Source organism: Nerophis ophidion, linkage group LG27 (genome assembly GCF_033978795.1).
Source record: "Nerophis ophidion isolate RoL-2023_Sa linkage group LG27, RoL_Noph_v1.0, whole genome shotgun sequence".
Lineage (NCBI taxonomy): Eukaryota > Metazoa > Chordata > Actinopteri > Syngnathiformes > Syngnathidae > Nerophis > Nerophis ophidion.
In genome coordinates, this window is record NC_084637.1 from 13300478 (window position 1) to 13321648 (window position 21171).

A 21171-nucleotide genomic window follows, 5' to 3' on the forward strand; every position below is an offset into this window, starting at 1 on the left:
GATTGTAGCTGAGAGAGGCGCCAGCGCCCCCCTCGACCCCAAAAGGGACTAAGCGGTAGGTAATGGATGGATGGGATGGACCTTTTTATGAGTGGGGCACTTTTGGATCCCTTAGGATTTTAGTGGAATTTAATAACTGTCTTTGCTAAAAAAAAAAAATTAAAAAGAAAAAAATAAAATAAAATAAAATAAAATACATTTTGCTATGAATTATTGACCCATTTAGGGATCCAATTACTTCACATTAAATATTTCACTTTGAAAATATTTTGGGGAAAATAGTGTGTATTTTGTATTTTGCCTCAAAAAATAGGGTTTCGACAACAAGCTCGTAAAAAGCAAAACAAATAATGAAGTAGAATTACCCATTCAAGGGTTTTATGAAAAAAAATATATACGACTTATTTTGAACCTTGTTTAAGACTGAAACCCTTCTGGGTCCTTAAAGTCTAACTTGAGGGAGTTGTATTGTATTGGTTTTGAAAATGAAAGAAATATCAACTTGGACCCCGCGTGCTTTGATTTTTTTCAGTTTGCGGCCCTCAATGGAAAAAGATTGGACACACCTGATCCAGTGGTAGGTCGAAGAATCACTTTATTAAATATTCAAACTTGCTAACATCCCGTCGTTCGCTAAAAACACACATCTCTGAATACTTTGAAGTACATTTGCAAACGTCAGCATGAAATGACTATTTAAAAAGAACACCTGTTGGGTTTCACGTAAAAAGTATTTTAAAGCCACTTGTTAATTTGGGTGGGTTACTACCAACGTTCATAACTTTTAAGAACGTAGTTATGAAATAACTAAAATCGCGCGTTTTCTTCTCTTAAGTTATTCTGTGTGATTCCCACAAGCGTCCGTACAGACGTAAGGAGAAACACGACATGTCTGGATGCCTCCATATTCCCAATAGTTAGGTCCGAGTTATGCAACTGCTTTATTTTGAAACTGGCTGTGGCGTGGTCTTTCTGACGTCACTTCCTGTGTGGGGCGTGGTCTTTCTGGCGTCACTTCCTCTCCGAACTCAGTTTGTAAACGCTCAATGAGTCCACACAGAGCTAAGAGCCGGAGATTCCAGAAATAGACAACGCACTTACCTGTGTAAAAAATTATCCAAGGAGGGGACCCTTAAACGATGAATTAGTGTGGCCCAAACGGGGTTTAGTCTAAATAAGTTTTCGTTTAAGGCAGGGGTAGGGAACCTATGGCTCTAGAGCCAGATGTGGCTATTTTGATGACTGCATCTGGCTCTCAGATAAATCTTAGCTGACGTTGCTTATTACGATAATTAATAATTCCGCTGGTAATCCCAGTGTTGAAAATGACGTTCAAAATATAAAACACTCTCATGCATTTTAATCCATCCATCCGTTTCTATCGCACCTGTTCAAAAAGTCTCATTAATGGTCAAAAGTATTTGATCTATTATAGGTTAGCTTCCGACTAACAATGTTATCTAAAAGAATAAGAGATGCACGCATTTGGTTGTTGTAATCTGGGAAAGTCCAAATGAAAGAGGGGGCGTAGAATTCTCTTGTCAGAGCATGGGACGACACCATACAAGGGTACAGGTTTACGGGTTTCTCCTCATTGAGCTAAATTCTCTGTTTAATTCCTTGCTTCTTGTCTCTTTAATAGATGTCATCAGTGTTTGAACCTGACAATTGTATTCAGTGTTAAAAATATTATACGGCTCTCACGGAAATACATTTTAAAATATTTGGTTTTCATGGCTCTCTCAGCCAAAAAGGTTCCCGACCCCTGGGGTAGACATAGCATAAGACCAGCATGTCGTTAACTCAAAATAGTTATTAGTTTTATTTACATGATAGCTCACTCTTGTCCCATGTTCCAAACCTCCAAATAGCATTGCAAATAATAATAGCGTCCTCTGCCGCGACTCGTTCAGAAGTTGCCCTCTCCATTTTTGCGAAGGTATTTTCCTCCGGTTTATAGGTAAAACGTCCATTAAAAGTAAACTGTGTTACAGTACAGCATGGGAAGAAGACTGCACAGAATGCTGGGATGCAGTTTAGCTGTACTTATTCTAATATACATTTCAATGAAGTTTGTATTTAATCAAAAAATGTGTGGTGTGCGACTATGTGTAGTGATTAGCTTAGTGTTACCAGGAGTGTTGAGCGAGAGGCGGAAGTCTAAAGACAGGCAGGAGGTCAGGGGCAAGAGGGAGGCGTCAAAAGTTTGTGTCTAGGTGGGGGGTTCAAAGTCCAAAAAGGCAGCCAGGGAACCAGAGGGAATACGGGGAGACGAGACACACAGCTCGTGACCAGGAATGATGTGTAAGGAACGGGTCACTACAATCTAGGCCGGAATGCAGGTTTGCTCTGGCTTAAGAAGCCCGGAGTCTCATCAGCGACAGGTGTGCAGACTGCTGATTGATTGCACCGGTGCAGCTGCTGCCGGATTGGTGCACGCTTGGAAGTGCGCTCACAAAGTGCACAGATAAATGTGCATTAGAAAGTTCCCGAGCCATGACACTATGTTTCTGAATGATTATTTCCTGTGTAGACAAAGATGTCCATGGTCCAGTCTTCACAAGAAGAGAATACAGTTTCAGTCAAAGTTGCTTAGGCTGACCATATTGTAAAATCCCGAAAAGAGGACAGATATATGCGTGCCAAGGGGGGCAGCCCGCCGAGACCGGGACTAGGTGAAAATGTGCCAATGATTCTTGAACTTGCTTTATAAATAATATATTTATTTAAATAAAGGATTTTTTTCACCTCTGTTGACAGGAGTGTTGGCGCTAGGAATTTTCAAAATGGGGTCCCATGGACCCCATCAAGTCATAAAAATGGGGTCCCACAGTAAATTTTTGGAAGCATTTTGAAAACAAATGAATAACGTATGCATTGTGCTGTTATATCTCACATTATATATTGTGTTTTGGAAAAAGGTTGTCATAAACGTTACTTAATTCATTAAAAGAAAGAATATAAAAAGAAGACACATTTGTATGCTGATGTAAATGTATTCAGTTATAAACAATCATGTTTTTCTTTCCTTCATGGATCTAAACTTTACTTCTGCTAGTAGTTTTTCTATGTTTTTATCAAATAAGTTTTTGGTTTATTTATATCAGTATAAAAGTGCAAATTGTGTTTTGCTTAGGTCATGAAAGGATTTTATATTTAACGCTTAAATCTCTGGAGTCTTCATCAAATTCACATCTATTCCTCATTTCAAAATGTTTTAGTTTTGTTTTTTTGTTTTTCCGCCCTTTTTTGTCAAACGAAACTGTTTTGTTTTTTTATGGCTAACACACAAAATATGCAAACTCTTCCACCAAAAATAGTTTTCAAAGAATATTTGATGTGACGTAATCGAGGTTGAGGTAAGGGATGGCGGGGGGTGTATATTGTAGCATTCCGGAAGAGTCATTGTTGCAAGGGGTTCTGGGTATTTCTTCTGTTGTGTTACGGTGCGGATGATCTTCCAAAATGTGTTTGTCATTCTTGTTTGGTGTGGGTTCACAGTATGGCGCATATTTTTAACAGTGTTAAAGTTGTTTATACGGCCACCCTCAGTGTGACCTGTGTGGCTGTTGATCAAGTATGCCTTGATTGGCTAAATATTCACTACCTCGTTCTCTCTGTTTCTGCTCCTCCCTCACGAATGTTGCTGCGTGCGCACACCTTCACAATTTGTTTTGTCTTTAAACCCTCTTAACCCTGTACGTACTCGGAAAATACATGCAACCTTGACACAAAACACCGGACATTTGAAGCATTAAAGCAGTGGTTCTGAACCTTGTTGGGGGTACAGAACCCCACCAGTTTTATATGCAAATTCAAAAAGTTATGTTTTTGGTAACACTTTAGTACAGGGAACATGTTCTAAGTAACAAAGACGTAATTTAGAGTTTTTTGGACACAAAGCGAACATAATCTAAATAACGATTTAATTTAGAGTTATTTAGTTAGGGTTCGGGTTAGAGGGTTAGGGCCTGGGTTGGAGGGTTAGGGTTATAATAAGCCCATGCCGAATAAGGCATTAATAAGTACTTAATAATGACCAGTAAAGAGTCAATATGTTACTAATTTGCATGTTAATAAGCAACTAATTAATGGTGAATATGTTCCCCGTACTAAAGTGCTATTATGTTTTTTTACTGGTGCACAAAATGAAGGGTGCATAAACATCAGCTTGTTCAACCAACAAATCCAACACAGTGCATAAACTCACAACAAATTACACACCTGCAAATCAGTCTGACTTCTGTTGTTGCCGTATCCGTAGTACAGCGATAGGAAGAAGTTTTTATATACACGATGAGTCGGGTGTGTTTCGACCTCCGCCGAACCACCGAGGCCAACTCACCGAACCCCTAGGGTTCGATCGAACCCAGGTTAAGAACCACCGCATTAAAGAGACCCCTCCCGGACAACCCGGACAGTCCTGCAAAAGAGGACATGAAAGGAGGACGCATGGTCAGTCTAAAGTTGCTCCTTCCGGAGACACTGCATCTTTTTCGTTTTGGAAGAGAATTAAGAGTCTGTTGCCACCCCCGTTGGGAGAACTATAAATCAAAGAAGACGCCATCAGAGTCCACATGACGCGGGAGTATACACCAGGCTTAATTCATGCATGAACAAGTTTGTTTGTATACCAATCCCACCCATTCCAGATGAAACACGGCGACAGGAAGTGACAGTTATGTTACAACAATGTACGAACACATGAATCATTTGCTGAGATGTCCTCCCGCAGTTGTTGTCATGCGGGAATTGCAGGTTGTGTTTGAGACCCTCCTGTTTTTTGCAATGCATGCCACGTTATGTTATTGCTGCGTGTGTGTTTGTTCTGCACAATTTATTATTCATGTGCAAACACACACAGAGCAGAGCTGCGCATCCTTTATGACGTTACCGGGGAAATGGATGCATGCAAGACTCACTGTTTTACGATTGCAGACTAAATCTAAACTTAAAAAAAAAAGAGATACAGGAGGGCAAAAAAAGTATTTAGTCAGCCACCGATTGTGCAAGTTCTCCCACTTAAAATGATGACAGAGGTCTGTAATTTTCATCATAGGTAAACTTCAACTGTGAGAGACAGAATGTGGAGAAAAAAAAATCCAGGAATTTACATTGTAGGAATTTTAAATAATTTATTTGTAAATTATGGTGGAAAATAAGTATTTGGTCAACCATTCGAAGCTCTCACTAATGGAAGGAGGTTTTGGCTCCAAATCTCACGATACATGGCCCCATTCATTCTTTCCTTAACACGGATCAATCTTCCTGTCCCCTTAGCAGAAAAAGAGCCCCAAAGCATGATTTTTCCACCCCCATGCTTTACAGTAGGTGTGGTGTTCTTTGGATGCAACTCAGTATTCTTCTTCCTCCAAACAAGACGAGTTGAGTTTATACCGAAATGGATACATGGATGATACAACAGAGGATTGGGAGAATGTCATGTGGTCCGATGAAACCAAAACAGAACTTTTTGGTATAAACTCAACTCGTCATTGTTGGAGGAAGAAGAATACTGAGTTGCATCCCAAGAACACCACACCTACTGCGAAGCATGGGGGTGGAAACATCATGCTTTGGGGCTGTTTTTCTGCAAAGGGGACAGGACGATAGATCCGTGTTAAGGAAAGAATGAATAGGGCCATGTATCGTGAGATTTTGAGCCAAAACCTCCTTCCATCAGTGAGAGCTTTGAATGGTTGACCAAATACTTATTTTCCACCATAATTTACAAATAAATTCTTTAAAATTCCTACAATGTGAATTCCTGGATTTTTTTTTTTCACATTCCATCTCTCACAGTTGAAGTTTAGCTATGATGAAAATTATAGACCTCTGTCATCATTTTAAGTGGGAAAACTTGCACAATCGGTGGCTGACTAAATACGTGTTTGCCCCACTGTATTCAAATCATCAAAAAGCTTTTTAAACCATGTTTCTGCCGTCGTCCTGTTTAATGGAACACCAGGCAGCGATGAGCGCCCAGTTTAGAGGTTGGCTTGAATATATTTTGATGCAATAACCGTACGTCATGACCCGGGGCGCAGACAGCAGGCACAGGTATGAAAATATATTTCTCGGCGCCCGCCTGATCCCGAGGTTTGTTTTTATTTATTTATTTATTTTTTTTCCCGCACGGCAATGGCAGCCCAGATGAAACCGGCGTAATAACGCTTGTCCCCCATGAATCCATGTTTGGAGTGAGCCTGGACACGGAGGTTATTGGAAATGAATGAATTATGTGATGATTTGTGTCATTTTGACAAGACTGGAGTGCAGCTCGGGGAAATAGCGGCGATAAAAATGGGGAAGCGCGTCACACAAAGCCTCATTGTCTGCCGCTTGGCAGGAAATCACTTTCCCCCCTTGAACATTATTTACTAAGAATAATGCTCAATTTTGATTGACTGTTATTAATTTAACAGTCAGACATGTTTTCGTTTTTTCGTATTTCTGTTTTGCTCTCTAGTTCGTCAATAGACCCAGCCATTCAAATCATTTGTCCACCACAGTTTATTTGTGGGCACGTTAAAAGTGTAAATGGGTCTTTCAACAACCTGCAAGGCCTTTTTATAAGCAGACAATGGGCGTGGAGGTGGTGTGTGCTAATTCACACATTTATGACTCACAATCTTGCAATTATGTGACAGACACTATTTATTCACTGGCTCTTTTTGTTTGTAAAAACCCACACAGTCACAGGATTCATTGTAAACTTTTGTCTTTTCTCTCCCTTCCATGCTTCCTTTGTTGGGGATACGCCACTCAATCATCAGGTAAGACAATCAATATTTGAACTTTTGCTGCTGGTTAAAACTACAATGTGGCATCTGTATATCTGTATCTAGAGCCATAACCACGGTCAACTCTCATAGGCACTGATTTTATAGTTTAGCACCTCTCTGTGTGCAATTTTTACTTTCCACCCACGTGAATGCGTCTGTATATATTGGGGGTTAACGGCATGTGTACTTAACGAGTTTCTAAGCTAAAGTCTTAACAAGCAGCTTTGCTTCTTCTGCCTCTGTCTCGTCACCCAGCATTGTCCCACCCACACAACCATCTGATTGGTTACATATATAGCGGTAACAGCCAATCAGCAGTGCGTATTCAGAGCGCATGTTGTAAATGCTTCAGCGTCAAACAGATAGGTGTTTAGCAGGTGAGCATAAGGCAGCGTACTCTCCCCAAATGATAATAAACACCTCCCAGTCAACTATTACTAACGTCACTACGAGCCCGTTGTGTTATGTACAGAGGAGGGAAGGAGGCGACAACCATGGCACAACTGCGGTGCACAAGGTTTATTTAAACATTTGATGAGACATGGCGTGTGTATGCTACTCTAAGTGAATGAGTGATGACTATGTGTGATATTAATAATGTAAATGTTACCAGGGTTTGTTGTCTTTGAGTGTTGGTTGTATCCTTCGTCGAATCCAGAGGGGCAAGGCGAAGAGGCAGTTCGTGAGCAGGCAAGATGTCGGGGGCAGGGGCGAGGCAGCGCGGTCTGGTTCTGAGCAGGGAGGTCATGGATCGAGGAAGGCAGTTAAGAATCCGGATGGATGTCGAGAGGCAAGGTACGATCACGGAAGACAGGGGAGTAATGAGAAGATAGTGACGTTCTGGCAAAGGTTCCTCGGGTCTGCTGGCTCTAATGCTGCTCCCTCTCATCAAATCCAGGTGTGTTGATACTTGACAGGCTGCAGGCTTGTTGCTGCTTGGGCGTGCTGCACTCAGCACGAGTGAGGGCGAGTCTGAGTGCACTGTCAGCAGAGGCCACTCTTGGCGCACTGCTAGCGGAGGCGCACGCAGCTCCAGCCGCCGAGGAAACGCCGGTTCCACTCCGCGTCGTGACACGTTGACCTTCTAGAAACTTAAACTGCAGCTCAGCTCACTCGCAGTTCTGGCTTGAGGTGAAGGCTAATAAGCTTTTAGTGTAACGTTAGTGTAGTGAGTCTTATTCTGCGTTGTGTAGTGTTTTAAGTAAGAGACACTCCACCATTCCGTCGTTTCATCATTTCTTGGCCACCTTTGTTGGAAACACGAAACACATACACAGGTCTCTACTTTCTGGCGAAGTGATACCTCATCATCAAAAGTCCGATAGAAGAGGAAGTAAATATCCGGAAAAACAGCAAAGTCACTTCCTGCACCGGACATCCGGTTCTTCAAAATAAAACCAATACTTCAAAGTAAAACATAACACCCTGTCTCGTTCATAATAGAGCGCAAAAACATCACACTATTACATTAGCTCATTTTGCGGTGTGTGTGTGTGTGTGTGTTTTACGTACAGAAAAGCTTTGAATGGCAGGGTCCCTGCTATCACATGTTGATAAAAATATTACATGAACATAATAAAAATCAACTACAGGCTTCACAAATGCTGTGATAAATTAAGCATGATGAGTTGACTTGAAACTGTTTGTTGAACTTTTTATATGTGGAAGAAAAGTTTTGTCATTTTATTTAATCTGAGCAACAATTTGAGGCATTTTTATGTTGATTAACATGGGCAGAATTATTATAGTGTTCCCAATGGTAAAAGGTTTAAGCCATTGTTTACAAATTTGGTAAATGAATAACCAAAACAATTATATTTTGTTGTTTTCTTTCTGTACCGAAAATGAACCGAACCGTGACGTCTAAACCGAGGTATATCAAACCAAAGTTTTTGTCTACCGTTACACCCCTAATATATATGTGTATAGTATAATATTCAAACACATTCAGAACATTCGTTCTCAGGACTGGACTGTGCACCTTACCTTCTTTTTTACTATTGTTCTTTTCTTTCCTTCCTATGTTTTGCATATTTATAGACTGTCGCACTGATACTGGAGTTGCTTTTAATCTCATTGTACCGCTGTATAGTGACAACAAGAGGCATTTTTGTCCATTATAATCTATTCTATAACGTTTTATATTTTATGAACTTCTGGCTTCATTGCACTAATAGGCCTGATGTTAAAAATAACCAATAACACCAGTTTACAAGAGCTGAAAACCATTAGACTTAAAAGCAGTATCAAGCAATAAACTATATGTACACTTTTATACTCGTACTGTAGGCCATTCCACTGAATCAGTGCCGCTTGTGGTATTTTTTATTGAGCAAAGTGTCCTGCACTGAATGCATATTTTATAAATACAATTTAAAATATGACCAGTGGAAAAATATCATTCACGTTGAACACGAAATATAATAAATAAACCCTTTAGAAGTGGTATATTTTCTAAATACAGGGGTACCTCAACTTGTGAGTACCTAATTTAGACTTAGACTTCCTTTTATAGTCATTCAAATTCGAACTTTACAGTACAGATAAGAACGAAATTTTGTTGCATTAGCTCGTTGTAGTGCAGTATAAAAGAGCAATAAGGTGCAGGTATAAATAAATATATTGCACTTTTGCATATGGATCCACGGTTATGGATGTATGTTATATTGTCTTTATATTCCAGCGAGTTAATCCGTTTTGGGGGTGAATTGAGGGGATTATTGTCATGCGTTCAAAAGTCCAATGGCCTGGAGGTTCTGCCACGGAGGCTGCGGACCCTCTTTGTAGAGTTCCAGCATTGAAAACAGTTCTTGGTGGGGGTGGGAGGAGTCTCAACAGATTTTCCGAGACCTGGTCAGGCAGCGGCTTTTTGCGATTTCCCGGATAGGAGGAAAAGGAGTCCTGATGATCTTTTCCATCGTCCTCACCACTCTCTGCAGAGACTTTGTGATTTGATGCTTTAAGTAGTGAGCATACCTTGAGTTACAACCATATTCACTGTCTGTAGAAGTAATATGCCGTTTTAGCAATAAAAAGTTAATTTATTGTTGCACATTGTTGTTCTGCTTCATTTACACGCGGAACAAACACGAGTTTTGATTTGCTAATGCGATGTACGCATCTGAGAGCCGCTCAGAGATCGACACAATCCTGCCCGCCAACCTTCGGAACTAAGAAAGTTAGTGCAAAGGAAAGAAACCATTAAAATATGTCCTATTTGTTAGCAGTCTACCTGGGGAGTGAACATGTATCCATAAAAATAATGATAAGCTGCAGATGCTGCACGTTTCAGTTTGTTCTGTCTATTCCTGACTCAACAAACTGGACGGTTGATTATTATTTTTGGTACACAGACAGACATATCGCTTCTTGTCAACTCTGGCTTCTCAAATCCGTCGCTCAAATATGCCCGGGTGGAACGTCAACAGCAATTTCCCAGTTCATATTCGGGGCAAGCGGTATGAAATGGATGGATGGATAGATATTGTTTTACAACAGAGACAGGGTTGCCAGATGTCATGAGAGAAACAAGCAACCGGTCTATGAAAACAATTTGCTTAGAATTAGCGGGTAATAAGCAGATTTGGCAACACTGGACCAGGCTGCAGCCTCACTCATTCGCACCAACTTAGTCATGAGGTAAATGCTGAGCAATATTACATTATTTCATACTCAAGTTGTGTATACTTTATGCTATTGTCATGTTTTTCAAACAATATTTTTTGTCTAAACGATATGTTGTTGCACATTGAAATTGTGGTGTTTTTGGGAGGGTTAAAGCACAGATTAAATTGATTTCAAGTCATTTCAATTTTGAGTTAGCAGCTTGGGCGTGGAACGAATCGTGCTCGTAAATTGAGGTAGTCCTTATTCCAACTGTACTTGAAGTATATATACTTTGGAAGAAAAAAAAACCACCAATAATGTAGTTAAAATTCAAACTTTACTCATGTTCCTAGTTTTCATTCAGTCCTGTTACCCTAACAAGCGGCTCTTTAGCCCCGCCCTGGTGGCTCCCTGGAGTTATTCAAAAATGTATGAAAATGAAAATGGTGAGGAAAAAATATATATATTTTTTTTTAATACGGTTTCTGTAGGACGACAAACATGACGCTAACCTGTCTAATTGTTAGAAATTCCATGGTTTACATTAAACATGCTTCACTGATGACAGTATTTGCCGTGCACCGTTTGGTCCTGATTTTGGAAGTCTTTGAATGCACCGTAGTTTGTTTGAATGTACAAATTTCCTTGATGCTGCCACAGAAAGACGTGTTTTATGCCACTACTTATTCGTCTCCATTCGTCCACCAAACGTCTTATGCTGTGCGTGAATCCACAAAGGTGAGCTTTGTTGATGTTATTGACGTGTGTGGAGCTCTAATCCAGGGGTGTCAAACTATAATACAGACTGGGCCAACATTTTAAACTGAACAGATCCGCCGGGCGAGGTTGAACAAATGAACCTTTTAATAGGGAACCAAACGAGTTTTGCATTGAATATTGAACAAGCAAGGCTTATATGACTTTATAGTGACATGCAAAATCAAGTTAATAATGATTATATAAAAAATATCAATGGGACATCAAATTAAATTTACATAAAAATTAAATGCCTCTGCCAGCACCCCCCGCGACTCCAAAAGGAAATAAGCGGTAGAAAATGGATGGATGGATGGATGAATGCCTCTTTTCTTAAATACATTTTTTCTATTGTCTACTAATGAATTTGAAAATAAAATAACAATAATGAATGAATCAAACATTCAAGCCTTGAGGTAGCAAGAGAAAGTGCATGAATAAAATGTTAATTATTGCTCAGTTTGCTACACTGATTTGCTTTAACACTGAATATGCAACAAGGAACGCTTATATAACTTAATAGTGCAAAATCAACTTTCCCCAAAAAAATATATGTATATTAAATACAATTTTTAAATAAAAAATTGAAGGCCTCTTTTCTATTTGCAGCCTTCAGAGGTAAATATCAACATTAACTTTTTGTACAGGCGAATACATTTGAAAATAAAATAATGAATAAATCAACCATTCAGGCCTTTTTACTGCTCAGTTTGCGACACACTGATCTTATCTGATGTGCCCAAACCAGATACCTGGCATCTCTTCTTGGAAGGTAGTTCATTAATGTTGGGGCTCAGGTGGGTAGGGTTGGGGAAGAGGGGTTAGTTAGTTGTGCAGGGGTTCTGGGTATTTGTTCGGTTGTGTTACGGTGTGGATGTTCTTCGAAATGTGTTTGTCAATCTTGTTTGGTGTGGGTTCACAGTGTGGCGCATATTTGTAACAGTGTTAAAGTTGTTTATACTGCCACCCTCAGTGTGACCTGTATGACTGTTGATCAAGTATGCATCGCATTCACTCGTGTGTGTGTAAAAGCCGCATAAATTAACTGACTGGGCCAGTACGCTGTTTGTAAGGAGGAAAAGTGGATGTGATGACAAGTGGTAGGGGACGCTAAAGGCAGTACCTCTAAGGCATGCCCCCAATATTGTTGTCCGGGTGGAAATCGAGAGAATGGTTGCCCCCGGTAGATTTTCTGGAGGGGCACTCAAATTTGGGAGTCTCCGGGGAAAATCGGGAGGGTTGGCAAGTATGAGAATTAGCAGTGAATGCGGTGACACCGCCGCTGTATAATGCTCTAATGTTAATTTGATATTTCCATGCTCTAATCAGACATATTTAGTCACTGCATGACTGCAAGCTAATCGATGCTAACATGCTATTTAGGCTAGCTGTATGTATATAATGCAGCATTATGCCTTGTTTGTATGTATTTTTGAAATCATTGTTTTTGTAGTTTCCGTTGCCTTCAACTTGAACACACACATCTTTACCTTTTGGCCATTCTAAGCCAGTCATTTCCAGAAAGTATCACACCCTCTGAAAAGCCTCCGTTTCAGTAATGTTTTCCAATGTTGTAAAAATGGGTAGCTAAAATATTACATTTCAACATTTCTATCAAAGATTTGCATCAGCCTGCGACCCAGTCTGTCACACCCCGGTGAGGGAAGTCTTGTTTGTTTTTCTGTCTTGTGATATATGTGTTTTATTTTGAAAAGCTACCCTCTTGTTTCGGATCACGGGTCCTTCCTCTTGTGTCACCAGTCTGACGTCATCCTTGATTCCTGATTGTTTCCACCTGTTCCCCATCACTCCCACATCCCATTTAAGCTCACTTCTCCGTTTGTCCTTTGCCGGATCGTCTCGTCTATCGTCCATGTCCAAATCCATGTCCTTTATCCCCTCCTTGCCTTGATCCTGTTTTTTTCTTGTTCTCCTTAATTTTTGGTCATAGCAGTTATTTTTTGCTGAAATTTTGAGTTTACTTTTTCCTCCTTTGAGCGTCCTTAGTTTTCCTTCGTCGACCTAATTGGTGAGTTTTTTGTTATTCCAAATTGTTTTCCTCATTGATTAAATTATTATGATTGTTTTTGTTTATTCATAGATATTATATTTGTTTATATTATTGGAGTTTGTTTTTCCTCCTGTTGGAGCGCCTTTTGTTCATTCTTCTTGATATTCTATTGTTGTTAGTTTTTTCTTAAAGTAGTATTGCTCCTTATTTTTTGGAGTGATTTTTGAGTTAAGTGTTTATCCTCGGATTTATTTTCCGTACGTTGTATATATTTTTTGTGAGATACTTTTTCACCGGAGGTATAAAAAGTTATTTCAAAATAAAAGCTGTCATTTTTGGAAACTTCCTCTCTGCATCTGGGTCCTCTCATTATCTCCTAGTCGTAAAACAGTCATTTTGATAGTAGTCTAACACAGCTAATATAGACACTTGCATCATGTGTTGCCTTTACAATACTTATAGAAGACTTTAATTTTTTTGCTGCTCCAGTCAAATTTATTTATATTTTTGTATTTTTGGTCCAATATGGCTCTTTCAATATTTTGGGTTGCCGACCCCTGACCTAACACAATACCCCAACACTGAAAAAGTCACATGTATCACTTCTACAACTCTTATTTTTTTATGATAGAATAATTGGAGCACATACTTGTTGGTCACAAATAAATATTCATGAAGTTTGGTTCTTCTATGAATATATTATGGGTCAACTGAAAATGTGACCAAATCTGCCGGGTCAAAAGTATACACACAGCAATGTTAATATTTGGTTCCATGTCCCTTGGCAAGTTTCACTGCAATAAGGCACTTCTGGTTGAGTTTTTGACCACTCCTCTTGACAAAATTGGTGCAGTTCATCTAAATGTGTTGGTTTTCGGACATGGACTTGTTTCTTCAGCATTGTCCACACGTTTAAGTCTTTGTATGATATACTCTTCTGACACCACCAGATCTTAACATGTTATCATTATTATTTAATATATAATGCAAAACAAAATTTGACAGACAGGTTAAAGGGGAACATTATCACCAGACCTATGTAAGCGTCAATATATACCTTGATGGTTCAGAAAAAAGACCATATATTTTTTAACCGATTTGCGAACTCTAAATGGGTGAATTTTGGCGAATTAAACGCCTTTCTGTTTATCGCTCTGGAGGCGATGACGTCAGAATGTGACGTCGCCGAGGTAATACAGCCGCCATTTTCATTTTCAACACATTTAAACATTGGGTCTCAGCTGTTATTTTCCGTTTTTTCGACTATTTTTTGGAACCTTGGAGACATCATGCCTCGTCGGTGTGTTGTCGGAGGGTGTAACTTCACTGACAGGGAGGGATTCAAGTTGCACCACTGGCCCGAATGTGCGGGAGTGTCTCCACATTTTACCGGTGATGACAGACATGGCACAGAGATGTATGGATAACCTGCAGATGCATTTGCAACGATAAAGTCAACGAAATCACAAATGTGAGTTTTGTTGATGTTGACTGCCAGCTAATCGATGCTAACATGCTACGCTAATCGACGCTAACATGCTATTTACCGGTGGTGCTAAGGCAGACATGGCACAGAGATGTATGGATAACCTGCAGATGCATTTGCAACGATAGTCAACAAAATCACAAAGGGGAGTTTTGTTGATGTTGACTGCCAGCTAATCGATGCTAACATGCTATGCTAATTGATGCTAACATGCTATTTACCGGCGGTGCTGAAGCAGACATGGCACAGAGATGTATGGATAACCTGCAGATGCATTTGCAACTATATTACGTTTCCTTCCAACCACATTTAATGCGAAAAAAACACTTACCAATCGACGGATTTAAGTTGCTCCAGTGTCACGAGATGCGAACGTCCTGATCGTTTGGTCCGCACATTTTACCGGCGATGCTAACGCAGCTATTCGGCCATGCTAAGGCTATGAATAGCGTCAATAGCTATTCGCTCAATAGCTTCAGTTTCTTCTTCAATACTTTCATACTCCAACCATCCGTTTCAATACATGCGTAAACTGTTGAATCGCTTAAGCCGCTGAAATCCGAGTCTGAATCCGAGCTAATGTCACTATATCTTGCTGTGGTATTCCCATTGTTTGTTTACATTGGCAGCACTGTATGACGTCACAGGGAAATGGATAGTGGTTTCGAAGATAGCGAAAATAAGGCACTTTAAAGCTTTAGTTAGGGATATTCCGAGTCCGGTAAAATTTTGAAAAAAACGTCAAAAAATACAACAAGCCACTGGGAACTGATTTTTATTGTTTTCAACCCTTTTGAAATTGTGATAATGTTCCCCTTTAAGAAGCCTTTTACAGTTGCACCTGTTTTTACGATGGACTTAAACCATCTATAAGTGAGACTCTGATTCGCTCCCAAGAGAGAGTTGCATTGCTCGGAGGTACAACGTGACCGATTGATCCAAACATTTCCACAAAATAGGAAATCTTTGGATCAGCCCGTGTGGATCCAAGTAAGCCGCCCGCCGATGGTAGTTGTAGTTCAAGTGGAGGTTTCAGAAGCACCGCCTTTGGCAATGTCACAGCCCACACGGTGAAACACTTTCTTCCATTAGAGCTACACTATGGAGCCTTCAGAAGGTTCCCTTTCTGCTGCCTTAGGCGTCCTAAGCTTTCCTAGTTTGATCATTAGCACCACAGGAAGGGAAGAAGGGGTGAGGATCAGGCAGCATAAACACAGCCTAAATGTTTACTCGCAGTGTTGCGATGGTTGATCTGACCGCATCGCAGGAAGGAGGCTCCCACCGGGTTGTGTGTTTAAAGATTTGTTGTTTGAGGAAAACATCTGCAATTTATGTGTTGCCTCTTTTGCACATTAAATGAGACGTCTGCGAGTCAATGTACGTCGCCTGCAGGCTCAGACTGACGTAGTGTTCCTGTGTGCTTGTTTAATTCCTGCACAATTCATGTATGAATGCACGAGTCTTAAAGTGACTAAAGCGTGTGTCGGTTTTGTGCCGCAGCGTCATTGAAGTTAATGAACAAGTCGGAACAACTAAAACGTGGACTGCCTTTTGTGTGTCGCACATGCGTGTGTGCCCGAGCCTTTAATCCTTTAACGGGATTACAAGCGTCGTCCTGTGTTCGCTTGTTCCTTTCCACCCACAGATGCTGGTAGCTGCAAAGTCGGAGCCCACATTTAGGATTACGGCGTAGTGGTCCCGTTTTCCCCGTCCTCCCTTAAGCTGACGCAAGTTTGTAATGCTGCATTGAATACACAACATGAAGTAGCAAGAAACACGTCAATAATGAATAAAGCAAACATGCGGCTCTTTGAAACAAAATGTCAACAAATAATGGTGTGAATGACTCTTCCCATCATGTGGGTTCCATGGACCACTCAGGAAGGACATGATTGAGCAGCAGGTTGGACTCTCGTTTATTTTGCAATAAAGGATGTCTTTTGCGCCGTTGCTCGCTCTCCGTGTCTCGCTCCTCGTCTCTCGTTCTCCGGTCCGCGCTTTAGTCGGCCGCGTCTCCGTCTCTCGTGTCTTGCTTCCTGTTGCTTCTGCTCTACACCTCCTTCAGCCCCGATTTCTCCTCCTTCTCCCCTTTTATGCAGTGTGAGGAGAAATGGTAATGGAGAACCGGTGCGCGATCCACGCACCTGCATTTGACTGCCCGGCCTCTCCGCTCGACCGCATTCTCCGCCTCCTCACCGCCATTTTGGGCCGGGCTCCAGCGTGCCCTGCCTCGCTGCTTGTTCGCCGGCTCCGCCTCTCCCCAAATTGTTACTTAATTAATTACATTTATCTAGTTATTTTAAATCTAACAGTAGTTATTTTGGAGAGTTCTGGTATCTAATCATATGATAAAACATTTTCTTATATTGTTGATCGAAGGTAGGTCGGTCGGTCTTTATTGTCATTGCACAAGTACAATTAAACTTTATTTTCCGCACAAAACCGTTCAAGATGAGACAAACAGTGTACAGGGTTACAGAACAGGAACTCTGATGGCTCGCCACAAGGAGCCCCGTAAAAGATGAGAAAAGGGTAAACGAGGGGAAAGGATGAGTAAAAAAAAAATACAATCCAGACTGGGCTCCTAAGGGGGCCTAGTCTGGAGTGGGAAATAACCTCCATAGCAAAGCACATATACATATTACAACATACATCCCCAGACTTGCAACAGAGGGGAGGGAGTGCGGGGCTACAGCGGCTGGCTGCAGCTCCTCTGGTCCATCACCCCTAAGGGGTTTGCATATGTCACAGCCCCTGTGCGTCATCTCTTGCTGCCAAGCAATTGTATTTTTTTTTAGCGGTCAACCCCCGGTAAGCTAGCAATGGATGGTTCCAAAAAGAGAAACATTTCTGATGAAAATTGAACATTTAATGCTTCATGGACGGATTAATTTGCTTTCATTCATGACGAGGTTGTTATTTTCCCTTTGTAGTCAAATGAAATATGCCGCAGTTGTATGCCTTCAGAATATTTGCGCAACCTGATTTTTTTCAAATTCATTAATAAACCACCAAAATAATTTGGGGATTTGCTTATACCCATTAATAAAATGTGAATCGTTGTCAAGTGTTTGATTTCATAAATTCATAAGTGGTGTTATCGTCATTTTAGAAATCTAACAGTTTGCGGCTTTAGTTGGGTTTTATTTGGGGGCAAATGGGCTCAAATGGCCCTTTGTATGCTGAAGGTTGCCGACCCCTGTTCTAGACCGAAAAAAAAATCACTCCATATTCTCTACTGCTCACTTTTACCATACCTGAGTTATTGTGTAGAAATACGGGGAATTAACTACAAAATTATACTTCATTCACTAACGGTGTTACAAAAAAGATCAGTTAGAATAATACATAATGTTGGATATAGAGAAAATACAAACCTTTCATTTATTTAATAAAAAATACTGAAATTCCACGACATAATGAATTTGCTAACAGCTAAAATTATACAAAAAAACAAACTATAACCAGCTACCTGTCAGGCTTGGTCAAAAGGATAGGACTCATTTTGATTTGAGCATCAGTCGAAAATCCCTCTTCATCTTTGAGCTCACACCAGCGAGTGAACGCCAGGCCAATTTTGATCTTTGATTGTCTTTTTAGGGCTTCACGGTGGCAGAGGGGTTAGTGCGTCTGCCTCACAATACGAAGGTCCTGCAGTCCTGGGTTCAAATCCAGGCTCGGGATCTTTCTGTGTGGAGTTTGCATGTTCTCCCCGTGAATGCGTGGGTTCCCTCCGGGTACTCCGGCTTCCTCCCACTTCCAAAGACATGCACCTGGGGATAGGTTGATTGGCAACACTAAAAATTGGCCCTAGTGTGTGAATGTGAGTGTGAATGTTGTCTGTCTATCTGTGTTGGCCCTGCGATGAGGTGGCGACTTGTCCAGGGTGTACCCCGCCTTCCGCCCGATTGTAGCTGAGATAGGCGCCAGCGCCCCCCGCGACCCCGAAAGGGAATAAGCGGTAGAAAATGGATGGATGGATGGATTGTCTTTTTACCCGGGTAGCCTCCCTTTTTCATTTTTATTTTCATGTATCCTCAAACAAAACTTTTCGTTTCTTTGGTTGTTTTGCAGCTTCAGCCATGACTACAGTAAATGTATACAGGCATATTTCTTATTATTATTTTTATGGCGGCACTAAGGCGTTCACGTCGACTTTCGTCATTTTATGTATGCCGTGGAGCAAATTAGGACATTTTGTAGTTTTTTTGTGTGGCAGGGTTCCTGCCACCCTCCTTAAAATTGCTTAGTGCCAGTAAAAACAATACAGACCCCTCAGGCCATGACAGAGGTGTCATTCAACTAGTTTGGGGTGTCAGCAACCCGCGGCCCTAGTGGATCCCTGGACATCTTTCAGAGATGTGTGAAAATGGAAAAAGATGACGAAAAAAAATATATATATGTTGTTTTAATATGAGAGAACAAAGATGACACACACCTTCCACTGTTTATATTAAACATGCTTCACTGATGAGAGTATTAAGCAAGCACTGTTTTGTCTTACTAATTTCAGCGATCCTTGAACTCATCGTAGTTTGTTTACATGTACAACTTTCTCCGATGCTGCTACAGAAAGATGTGTTTTATGCCACTCCTTCTCCCTCATTTTGTCCACCAAACGTTTTATGCACAGAAGTGAGCTTTGTTGATGTTATTGACTTGTGTGGAGTGCTTATCAGGCAGAGTTGGTCAATGCATGACAGCAAGCTAATCAATACGAACATATATACACGTATATATTGCATCATCATGCCTCATTTGTAGGTATATTTGAGCTCATTTAATAATTTCCAGGAGCTATCTCATCCTGTGAGAAGCCTCCATTTTACTAATGATTTCCAATGTTGCAAAAATATCTAGAATAAAAATTAGAGTACAACATTTCTGTCAACAAAGATTTTCATCAGCCTTTGATAGTAGGCAGATATAGCTAATATAGACACTTACATCATGTGTTGCCTTCATTTTAACACTGAAAAATACTTTTAAAGTCATTTTGATAGTAGGCTAATATAGACTCTTACAGCATGTGTTGCCTTCATTATAACACTTATATAAGGCTTTTTAAATTTTTTGCGGCTCCAAACAGATTTTTTTTTCTTTGTATCCTTGGTCCAATATGGTTCTTTCAACATTTTGGGTTGCAGACCCTTGTGTATCATCCCAAAGATTTTGAAAATATTTTATGAAGTTTGAAAAGTTACTCGGTGCTGCTTTAACCTCAAAAAGCACAAGAATTTAACAATAAATCACAAATATTGTATTTATGTTTTACTCGTTTTATACCACGCATATACTTAAAGGTAGACACTATGATGGCAGTAGAAGCAAATACTGTACTCTGACCTCATCATCAAATTTTTTCATGCTTTGCATTCATTATGACTAAGAATAAGAGGAATAATTCATTATTATTACAGAAAAAACAAACAGTGTGAAACTGTTGGATGCCAGAAAGAAATTACATTTGGATTTTTGGAATGCTGTTGACACATCTGGCTTAATATAAATGGGAAACAAATTGGATAATGGTTAATGGGTTGTTTGACATAACCAAGTAACTATAATTCAATAAATAACTTTGAGTAATATTTGAAGCTTGTATGTCAAACATCTGTTACTATTACATACAGATAATGTGCCATGAGGGATGCAAATATACATTAAATACACCTAGGACATAAGTAAAGGAAATTAAATGAGCTCAAATATAGCTACAAACGAGGCATAATGATGAAATATATACATACAGCTAGCCTAAATAGCATGTTAGCATTGATTAGCTAGCAGTCATGGATTGAACAAATATGCCTGATAAGCACCCCAGCAAATCAATAAAAATCCACAAAGCTCACCTTTGTGCATTCAAGCACAGCAAAAAAAGGTTTGGTGGACAAAATAAGAAAAAGAAGGAGTGGCATAGACCAGTGTTTTTCAACCACTGTGCCATGCCATGAGATCTTGTCTGGTGTGTCATGGGAGATTATGTAATTTCGCCTAATTGCGTTAAAAATATTTTTTGCAAACCAGTTATTATAATCCGCAAATGATGGGTTGTTGTTGAGTGTCTGTGCTGTCTAGAGCTCGGCAGAGTAACCGTGTAATATTCTTCCATATCAGTAGGTGTCAGCAGGTAGCTAATTGCTTGTTGTGATCACAATATGCAGGTGACAGTGGTAGGCAGTGTGAAGGTAAAAAGGTATCTAATGCTTAAAACAAGAATAAAAAAAAGGCTTTGAAACTTTGGAATGAGTATGTAAAACAAAGCTAAAACTGAACCGGCTGCAAAGTAAACAAAAACCGAATGCTGGACGACAGCAAAGACTTACATTGTAAGGAGCAGCAGACAGCGTCCACAAAGTTTGAAATCTGAACATGAAAATCAACAACAAAACAGGAGCGCAAGACAAGAACTAAAACACGACACACAGGAAAACACCAAAAAACTCCAAATAAGTCACGGCGTGATGTGACAGGTCGTGACAGCACACCTACTATGAGACAAAAGCTATAATGATGTATGGTTA

The 21171-nt window shown here is 40.2% G+C and overlaps 1 protein-coding gene and 1 long non-coding RNA gene across 2 annotated transcripts in view; both read left to right on the forward strand.

Annotated features, from left to right (window-relative positions):
* Positions 1-8098, forward strand: part of LOC133544212 (uncharacterized) — a 35023-nt gene extending 26925 nt beyond the window's left edge. The window contains exons 2-3 of the long non-coding RNA XR_009804605.1: positions 7444-7580; positions 7684-8098. This is a non-coding gene — a long non-coding RNA (uncharacterized LOC133544212). The remainder of the gene's footprint in view (positions 1-7443; positions 7581-7683) is intronic.
* LOC133544058 (neural cell adhesion molecule 2-like) overlaps positions 1-21171 on the forward strand; it is a 744172-nt gene that overhangs the window by 264182 nt on the left and 458819 nt on the right. The gene's annotated exons all lie outside the window — the stretch shown is intronic.